The 10,397-nt window shown below is 39.6% G+C and overlaps 1 pseudogene; it reads right to left on the bottom strand.

Moving 5' to 3' along the window:
- Positions 1-4,217: 4,217 nt before the first annotated feature.
- Positions 4,218-5,278, bottom strand: LOC149246784 (geranylgeranyl pyrophosphate synthase 7, chloroplastic-like; annotated as a pseudogene).
- Between the last annotated feature and the right edge of the window lie 5,119 nt (positions 5,279-10,397).

Below are 10,397 nucleotides of genomic sequence, written 5' to 3'. Positions count from 1 at the left end.
CAAAGCTTTGAACTCACAAAACTTTGTGAAAGTTTGGTCCTTCTTCTGCATGAAATAAACCCATAATTTACAAGAATAGTCATCAATGAAAATCACATAATACCTTTGCTTCGTTGTGGACTATGTCGAGAATGGTCCACACAAATCAGTATGAACCCGCTCTAAGATAGCCTCTCCTCGACTGTCTCAATCATGAAAGGAAGACTTGGTGTACTTTCCCAAGGTACAACCTTTGCAAGTGTCAACTTGCTCAAGTTTACCTTTGGCAAGTCCTGTAGATATATGTTGCATTATCTTCAAAGCCCCATGATGCAAATGGCCCAACCGCCTGTGCCACAACTCGACAATGTCTTGGCTTTGCACCAATTCTGCTTTTGTACTCAATGATGCACAATCATCTACCTCTAGTTTATAGAGATTCTTCACCCGAATCCCTATCCTCTTGGTCTAACCCATGGCTGTGTGTCTTAGGAACGACTTTCCTTTATTGAAGACAACATCGTAGCCTTTGTCCTCCAACATCGCGACCGATACCAAGTTCTTCTTCAGTCCAGTCACATACATCACATCTGTCAAGGTGAGAGGAGCTCCATGTTCCCTCTGAAAAGCAACCATGCCCACTCTTGAAACACTATACCTTCCGTCGTCACCCATATTGATGTGCATCTTGAGGTCTTTCTCCTCTAAGGCACTGAATAAATTTTTATCACCAGTCATGTGAAATGAGGCTCCACTGTCAAGATACTAGAAACAACCCATCATCGATGACACCATGCATGCGATGAGGGTAAAGTCCATTTCGAACTGAGAGGCTAATGCCTCACCTTTTGATCCTTTCGAGGATCCCTTCTTGGACTTCTTCGATGGGCAATTAGTCGTATAATGTCCCATCATGTGACAATTAAAGCATCTTACTTTAAACATGTCACCCTTCTTCCCTCCATGAGAAGAATTCGATTTGAAATGGGAAGCTTTCCCCTTCCCTTTCCTTGCCTTACTTGCTAAGGCCATATTTTCTTCATCATCATTCTTGGATGAAGAACCATCTCGTGTGCTCCTCCTGATCTCCTCCTGCATAAGATCTGACCACATTCGTTCCCAATCCAATAGTTTCTCCCTTCCATTCAAAGAGTCCTCGTAGCTATTACAACTCTTTGGAAGGCCAAGGAGAGGAAAGCTCACCCTATAATCATCCGTAGTAGTTATTCCCACACTACCAAACTCATCTCTGTAGGTGGTGTGCTTGTTCAGATATGTGGAAATAGTATCGCCCTTCTCCATCTTGATTCTTCAAAGCTTATCCTTGAGCGCCAATTTCCTCTCGTCGCTACTATTCTGGTAGAGGTCCTTCAATGTCTTCCACATTGAAAATGGATTTTCCTTTCCATAGAGACTCGAGACAATATGGTCTTGAACTCCCTCAAGGATGATTCGTCTCACCTTTGCCACACACTTCTTCCACTCAACCAACTCTTGTGCATTAGTTGAAGCTGGCTTTGGGATTTCTTGATCAATGAATTCCTTCAAGCCATTGTCTTCTACTACAACCTCCATTCTATCTTTCCATGCTATGTAATTTGAGCTACCTTCCAAGGCATACTCGAGTCTCAAGTCATAGAACGTCATTGGCCAACCTTGAAGTATGATATGAATTTGATTTGCACCTCCAACCCCGAACTTCAAACTTCGAATTCTCTTCTCAGTATATTGTTCACAGCTCTGATACCATGTAGAAAATCTGTGATAGGTTAACTTGATAATGCAATATAAATCAAAGCAGAATACCATAACCTACTTCTACTATCAATTTGCAGAAGCTTAAAGATCGAGATGAAGAATATAACAGAAGAAGAAGAACCAATAGCACAATACACATGAAAATACTTTGGGAAAAGTCTTAGATAAAAACCCCACACTATTGTATTATCATACATGGTGGAAATACATAGGCATTATACAAAGCATTAGCTCTCACAGCTAGCCAGCTCTCAGTACAATCCTCACATATGCTCACAGACAATCTTGGCTTCTCTCCAGCCTTCCTCTCTGCCCTCCAAGCTCCTATTTCCTTGTGTTGTTCCTTGTGGATGATTAGCCTATTACCAAATGGAAAAACAAGCCTTCAAAACTACATAATCCTCAAGGATGAATCCTTGACTACATGCAAGAGTTTTCTCCATGAGAAAACGCATGCAACTGATAGTACATTGTCCTTGAACATTAATCTCAACTGGGTCAGAATAGACATGCATGAGTTTTTGATGAGGGAATCTTCAGTTAACTGGAGTAGCACTCGTTGAGTGCATTAATGCATCAACTGATTGTTAACTCACTATTAGTTCCTCAAACAACTTGGAACTAATTTAACTAGACTTAACTCAGTAAATTGAGTTAACTAATTACAACTCAAATATAACTCAATCTTATCTCCTTAATTTAAGGGATAACTCTTGCATGACTTAGAAAGACTTTTAACTTGAATTTCTCCAACTAATTAATTTAAAATAAATTAATTAATTATTTCCAAGTAGTTGTTAAGACTAAATTCGATTTTAATTCACAATTTAATTCAAGGCCAAATTAAATTGGAACATTCTTGTTGCCATATTTCAACAGATTTTTCACAATTATATTTATTTTCTACAGTAACATATTTTTATATTTACTAAATTGTACAACATTAATATATTAAAAATATAATTTACATATATAATAAATTGTTATTAATCTTATTATTAAAGTATCAAAAAAACTCTTGATATTAATCATCAATCAAAATGGGTTTTATTGTCATATTTCAAATAGGTTTATATGTTCTATCTAATACCTAAATTATGGTAAAGTAAATAATTAATTAATCCAATCACATTAAAAATATTAATGTGGTTGACGTAGTCAAAGGCTTCATAAATATAACCAAAAAAAACTATTGCAACATGAAGAATGTCTTACTAATGCACACATTTACCTAATTAACGATGTATAAAAAGGTTATGGGTCAACTTTAACTTTAGAAAAAAAAGGAATTATAAATTAATGTTATAAATAATAATGAAAAACTATTAGAATTGGAATAATCTCAAATCCCTAGGAAATTGGTGGGGGATGAGCCACGTGAAACATGAATTTTTTAAATTTATTAAAAGTCCTTGCAACCTAACAAACTCTTTAATACACTATAGCTTTCGATGACTAAGCATAAGCTGAGCATATTCCCTTGAGAATCAATGTAGGCCCTCAATTAAAAATATCAAAATCAAAATCAACAAATCCTCATCTATTTTAAGTTGAAATAAGAAACTTTCACAATTAAGATAAAGTAGAGTAAACTAATTCTATTAATTAAACAATTAATTAGTTAATTAAACAACTAATTAATTAATTAAATAGCTAACTAAAAACCACAAAAATATAGATTAGTTAGAATTTACACTAATTCTATTCCATACCTAAATTATTATAAATAAATTAATTAATTAAGATAAATTAAAATAAGCTAATTTTATTAATTAAATAACTAGCTAAAAGCCACAAAAGTGTAAATTAGTTGGCAATACAATTTATATTCATATATATTACAATGAAAGTGACCTGACCCACTTGCCAATTCTACCCAAATAACCTCCCGAAAACAAGCAAGCAGCTAACTAGGAATTGAAATGTTTAAATATCTCTATTTTGAAAAAGTTCGAACATGAACATAGATTTATAATTTCTGTAGGTTCAGATTTTGATAAAATGACGAGGTAGATGTACAAAAAAATATTTATAAAAAATATATATTAATTAATTAAGTGTAGATTTTGGTGTTAAAAGATGAATTACAGTCAATGGTTAAAAATAGATTCACAACTATTTTTTTGTGTTGAAAATGAATTATAGTTGATAGTGGGAAATTTATTGACAAAAATCTTCTTTTATGTCATTTTCATTAAAATTATTTTCTTAACATTTAAATTATAGATCACACAAACCTAAAATCATATTTTGAAACTGAAAAAATCTAATATCATTTTCACTAAAATTATTTTCTTAACATTTAAATTATAGATCATAGAAACCTAAAATCATATTTTGAAACTGAAGAAATCTAAAGCATCCGTCCATATTATTAGAGTCATCGGGACTATGGACGATGCCAGGAGATACAAAGTTATAAATATGGCACCATTTCTGAAGTTTAGCAGACGCTAAACCGATACATAACACGTAGAGATTCAAGAACGCTTTGCTGCCTTCGTTGGATCGAAACAAGATAGCTCCTCCTTACCTCTCTTCACCAATTCAACAGTAAACTCCTTTGCTTTCTCCAAACCCATCAGCTTCGGATAAGTGGCTTTATCACTAACCAAATCCTTTCCTGCGGTCTTCCCAATTTCTTCTGACGATTTTGTTACATCGAGTATGTCATCTACAACCTGAAACAGAAGCCCCAAGCAACGGGTAAACCTTCGAATTCTCTCAATTTCATCTTCCGAAGCACCACCAATGATCGCCCCACACACAGCCGAGCACTCCAATAGCACTCCAGTCTTGTGAATATGAATCCATTCCAGAGTCTCAAGCTCGACCGAAGCATCCCGCTCGCTCGCAAGATCCACAATCTGGCCGCCCACAATCCCCTGGGAGATACCACCCTCAAAATCCGATCACTCCCCATTGTTTTGCTTGTGGACACTGCAATGTGCTCAAACGCAAGTGAATGAAATGCATCCCCTGCAAGAAGAGCAGTGCCTTCCCCGAAGACCTTATGGTTTGTGGGTTTACCTCTGCGCAAATCATCATTGTCCATGCAAGGCAAGTCATCATGAATCGAAGACATTGTGTGGATCATCTCCATTGCACACGCAGTTGGCATGGCCAGCTCCTCGCTCCGTCCCACAAGCTCACAAGCTGCAATGCAAAGAACAGGACGAATCCGTTTTCCTCCTGCCAGAAAAGAATACCTCATGCATTCATATATTTTCTTGGGATGACTCAGTGGGATAGCCCTATCCAGAGCCTCATTCACTGCCAGTGCCTTGGAAAGCATGTACTCCTTGAAATCAAATTCAATGACATCTGTGTTTGATGGTCTAGCTGATGATACGACCAGATGTCTATATGACAAAAGCCCACGAGCAGCCAGATGGTCGCCAATAGAAGTCCCTAATGAGTTTGAAACTCCATGAAAACGTTTTATGGGAATGGAAACTCTCCTCAGATTACATTCTTGAGAAGCAATATTCATAAAATACAGGCCATGGCAGCTAGCTGTTGCCACACTGCTGTAAGCCATGAGGTGCTATTATAAATTACTGCAACGAAAAACAGAGATTGAAAACAGGTAAGTAGATGCAACAGAAGAATAGATGCATACGAATTCAAAGAAGTTTGTGCGGTTGAAAATTTGAACTTTATTAGTGACACGCTTTTGGCCACTGTGCATAACATGTATGAGGTACGAAGAATGATCATATTAGTCAAACCTTTGCATTACCTAAGACGGGAGGTCAGTTCTCTGTCCAGAAAACAGTAAAGAAGAACTTGGTTGCGTGCATGCTTGGGGGCGCACATGACTTTCATTTAAAGAGTGTTAATTAATTATAATACAAAATGTTAGGCTATGAAAGGCGAAAGGTAGAAGAGCCAATGAGGAGACAGATCAGGATTGAGGGTGGGTATAACTTATTATAGTAATATTATTTTAAATAAGAATAAAATTATTTTAAAAGATGTTTAGGTTTGTGATTACAGTTATTTTTAGTTGGTTAGAGTATTTTTTTATATGTGGGAAAATTTATCATAAATTAGTTGTTAAATCAGCAGTGAAGACAGTTATTTCCAGTTGCTAATCACAAATGCATATTCATCACGGTTATTCAAAGAAAACCACGTCACCTATAATAACCTGCTAGTAGTCCATAAGGGGGCAGGCTTTCGCTCCTACCAAATGCCTCTGATAGTCCGTAAGGGCGCATTCTTGAATAACCGGCTGGTGGTCCGTAAGGGGGCAGGCTTGAATAACCAACTGGTGGTTCGTAAGGGGGCAGGCTTTCACTCCTACCAAATTCCTTTCATCGCGATTATTCAAAGAAAGCCACGCCACTTAGAACAACCCCCTGGTGGTCCGTAAGGGGGTAGGCTTTCACTCCTACCAAATGCCTCTAGTGGTCCGTAAGGGGGTAGGCTTTCACTCCTACCAAATGCCTCTGGTGGTCCGTAAGGGGGCAGGCTTGAATAATTGGCTGGTGGTCCATAAGGGGCAGGGTTTCACACCTACCAAATGCCTTTCATCACAGTTATTCAAAGAAAACCATGCCACCTAGAATAACCGGTTGGTGGTCCGTAAGGCGGCAGGCTTGAACTCCTACCAAATGCCTCTAGTGGTCTATAAGGGGGTAGGCTCCATAAGGGGGCAAGCTTGAACTCCTACCAAATGCCTCTAGTGGTCTGTAAGGGGGCAGGCTTGAATAACCGGCTAGTGGTCCGTAAGGGGGCAGGCTTTCACTCCAACCAAATGTGTCATGCCCCTACAACTGCGGTAGTCTTTCAATCACTTATAGCGAGGTGCGGCACTACCAATCGTTTTCTTTTCACCAATACTTACGATTGTAGACTACGCCTAACATTCCATACTTAGTCTTATTTTTGTTACCAAGTATTATTAATGTGTTCCTTTATACAAGTGAAAGCCCATAACATTCACATAACAACATTATACAATAGAAATGCACAACAGTATAAAGGGAAGGGCAACTCCCTGCAATATGAGTCTGCCCGAATCAATATATTATACAATCTTCACTTTTACAAAGCTTTATAAGTTAGATTTTGGGAAACCCCAAATTTACACTTAGCCAATTTTCAACTTTGGCAAACTCGGTTGCCCAGCTCGTCGGCACCTCCGCACGGTCGCCACACGACTCACCAACCCTTTGTTCACCTTGTCGCACGATCGTGTTGTTTGCCCAATTTGGGCGCGCCTCCAAGTCGCCACACACGAGCGCCTCTGCACGAGTCACACCTCCGTTCACAATCTCAACACTTCACCAAAAGTCACACCGTGCACACTTTTACGATGGGCGGGCGCTCACCCGAGTCACCCAAGAACCCATGCCAAGTCGTCGCACAAACTAGGCGCCCACACACACCGTGCACACCTTTCTCCAACCGGCGGGCGACCCTGCCCGCGCCCTTCACCCAAAACCAAGATGTGCATTCACCTCCATGTGGCCTTGCCCAAGAACGGGCGCATCTCCTAAACTGCGCCTCCCTCTTGCTGCATCCACCTCTTGTTCTGCGCACTTCACATGTTTGAGCGATGGTTGTTCAATGGTGGAATGAGCTCCAATGCTCCTCCAATATATATGAGCGTAGGGCGAGGTCGTAGCTACCCAGCCGACCTACCTATGCCCACAAACATCATTGCAAATGCCTTCAAACTACATGTCGGCCCTCCCTTCAAATGCCCTCAAGTCAAGTCAGCTTGCCTTCGTTAGTTGGTCGGCCTGTGGGTGTTTAACCAAGCTCCCACGCATATATATCGGCTTGCCCTCCTCCTATGCACATGCATTATAACATAAGGCCATTGCATAAGTCTAAGCTCGCTCCTATGTTGTTCGTTCAATCTCCAACCATGCGCACTCTTCGTCCAGTCGCAGTCGTACTTCGGACAGAACGCGTTCAGGACAGCAGGTCCTTACATCCTCCTCCACCTGAAGTTGTTGTCGTCCTCAACAACATACCATCCTGGTAGTCATCCACCAAGATCATCAATATCTGTCTCATCCATGATGTCAACTCCTCCATATACTGCAACCATCTCTGCAACATATGTAGTACCACTGTCTCCATCATGTCTTGTCCCGGAAACCATATGTCACCAAGATCACCATACCAAGGTATACACCTCATTCGTATGTCATACATCGGAAACCATCTCAATCCATGACCATCGACCATCTCATTGTAATCTCCACATGCTGCTCCCCATCGTGGAAGGTTGGCCCCTCCATCTCAAGCTACATGCTTCCTGCAACATCTCGTGTCGGCCTCATCAGCGTCATCCTCGTGTGAACTGCTTCTGTTATCACTTAAGAATTATAATGCCAAAATTTCTCATACTAGTTTGATGATAAAGGTCGGTGCTAGTCTAGGTTTGATTTTTGTTTTCCTTAGAGTCTGAGTCTTAGGGGTCTTGAGTCAAATATGCATTCTCATTCATCACTGGTCATTCTCATTCATCACCGGTCTCGTAGCCATGTGTGAGTGTTGTTTAAAAGTTACTATGTGCCACAAAGCCCTTTAGGTGATTTCGTAGCGCATGTAACCATTTTGAAGTGTTTTCGGAGCGCATAAATCCTTTTTAGCAGTTTCGCAGCGCAACAGGTTTTAGGTGATTTCACAGTGCGATATGTTTTAGGTGATTTCGTAGCGCATAATTCAAAATTTACACTGACTGCGCTACGAAATCGGAGATTCGCGCATTCCACATCAAATCTTTCCTAACTGTCAAATCTGTCAAGTTAAGTTATAGTTGCGTCATTCATTTTCAGTTTATGCACTCCACATATCATGTCCAACCGCTTATCTACATCATTACAGCTGCTACGTACATTGGTACACACGGATTACAAGTTCCAAGAAAAGCCAGGTATTCACAGTCTTAATGATGATTGTATTCGTTGCATGAGGAACAAGCCTGCAAGTTTTCAATTTGAATACATTGTTATCAAGCGAGGCAGTTATCAAGCGAGGCAGCCATTCAGGCAAGGCAGAGATTGAAGTTTGAGCAGCGACAGTGTTTCAAACCTTCATGGAGGGATCGGCAGAAAGAAAATACCACAGATCAGGTAGATGTTTGAGAAACAAACCTGAAGGTTTAGACATAACCTTGAAGAACAGAGAAGTCAAGCATGCATTTAAACAAGCTGGATGTTGGAATTTTTGCAAGAAACTCCAGGGAGGTCATGCACAAGTCACCAAGGAATTTGCCTTGAATTTCATAGGACTAAACTCAAAGGTTGGTATGTTGGAATTGCAGGTCTCACCAGACATAATATCCACAGTTACGGAGATTCCAAGAGGGCAAGAAAGTTGGTTCAAGAATTTCAAATTTGATATGACCCCATGCAAAGAATTTCTAAAGCAGGAGTTCATTAACTCAGATTTAAACAAGTCTGTTCCTAGAAGTTATGTCAAAGAATCATATGCCCATTTGCTTACCTGTATACAGAAGTACCTTACCTGTGAAGGGAGATATAATAAGGTGTATTCATATCATTTTAAACTTCTGTTGCATTTCACAGGAAAGACATCTATTGATCTGCCTTTTTACTTATTCCGCAGCTTAAGCAAAATGTGTGACAAGGTGGAGATAAGAAAAGAAGCCTGTGAGACTTCATTGTTCCACCATGGATTGGTTAAGTTGATTGTTCTGCATGAACTTCAGAGGGTAGGTAGGGACTGGCACACATTCATTTTCATGTCTGGTTTCAAGAACGAGATCGGTTTCAGCCCTCAAGCTGCAAAATATCTTCCAATAACAACTTTTCATCAGGCAGAAACAAGATCCAAGAGGTTTTCAAAGTTAAAGGCAAGGAAACAAGTAAGAGAATCCATCAGGCCACTGACTATCTAGGATACACCCCAACAGTCCTTTAAAGAGAAAATTCAGGTTAAAGAAAGTGCACATGAATCAAGCACAGGTGAAGGAGTTTAAAGAAGAAGGACTAGGAGCTAGGTAGCTAAAGAGAAAGGCAAATCAATGATTATTGAAGAAAGCCCTGTTTCAAAGGGAGACTTAAATGACTTATTGCAAGCCATTGAAATTGAAGAATCACCACTAGTTCAAGCAGATTTGATAGAATCAGGAAAATACAAGGCTAAGAGAGTTAAAGCCTCGAAGAAACTCAAGTTTGATGATCAAGTTGATCAATTTGTCTTTAAGCCCAGGAGACCCATAATGAGGAAGTTTATACAAATACAGGAGGTACCGCCAAGAGCAGATGAAACAATGGAGGTGACACGGCCTCATGAAAGAAAGGATAAAGGCAAAACAATTGCCATTCAAGAAGAAGATAGTGTGGAAGACTTGAAAAGGAGATTGGAATTGGCCAACTTTGAAATTGCTAGACTGAAGAAAGCTGCCAGGAAATTTGCAGTTAAAGAGGCTTATTTTAACCAAATGCAAGCTCGGTGGGAGGACCAAACATTTCAAATTCCTGAGGTGGTTGATTTTAGTGTTCAATTCCATAGCTGGACTGTTCCTGCAATAAAGGAAGCTCAATTTATCAGAAAGGTCAATACAAACCTCAGATCTGGGATCAAGGTCATGAAGAAACAAATTGAAGACTTAAAGATACAGTTAAGCCAGCTGAAAGAATCTCCTTAAAGAAATCTCACTTCAAGTAAGG

This window comes from Pinus tabuliformis, chromosome 7 (genome assembly GCF_031772625.1).
Source record: "Pinus tabuliformis cultivar Carrire ecotype Pingquan chromosome 7, CPIR1, whole genome shotgun sequence".
Lineage (NCBI taxonomy): Eukaryota > Viridiplantae > Streptophyta > Pinopsida > Pinales > Pinaceae > Pinus > Pinus tabuliformis.
This window is presented reverse-complemented; position numbering and strand designations above follow the sequence as displayed.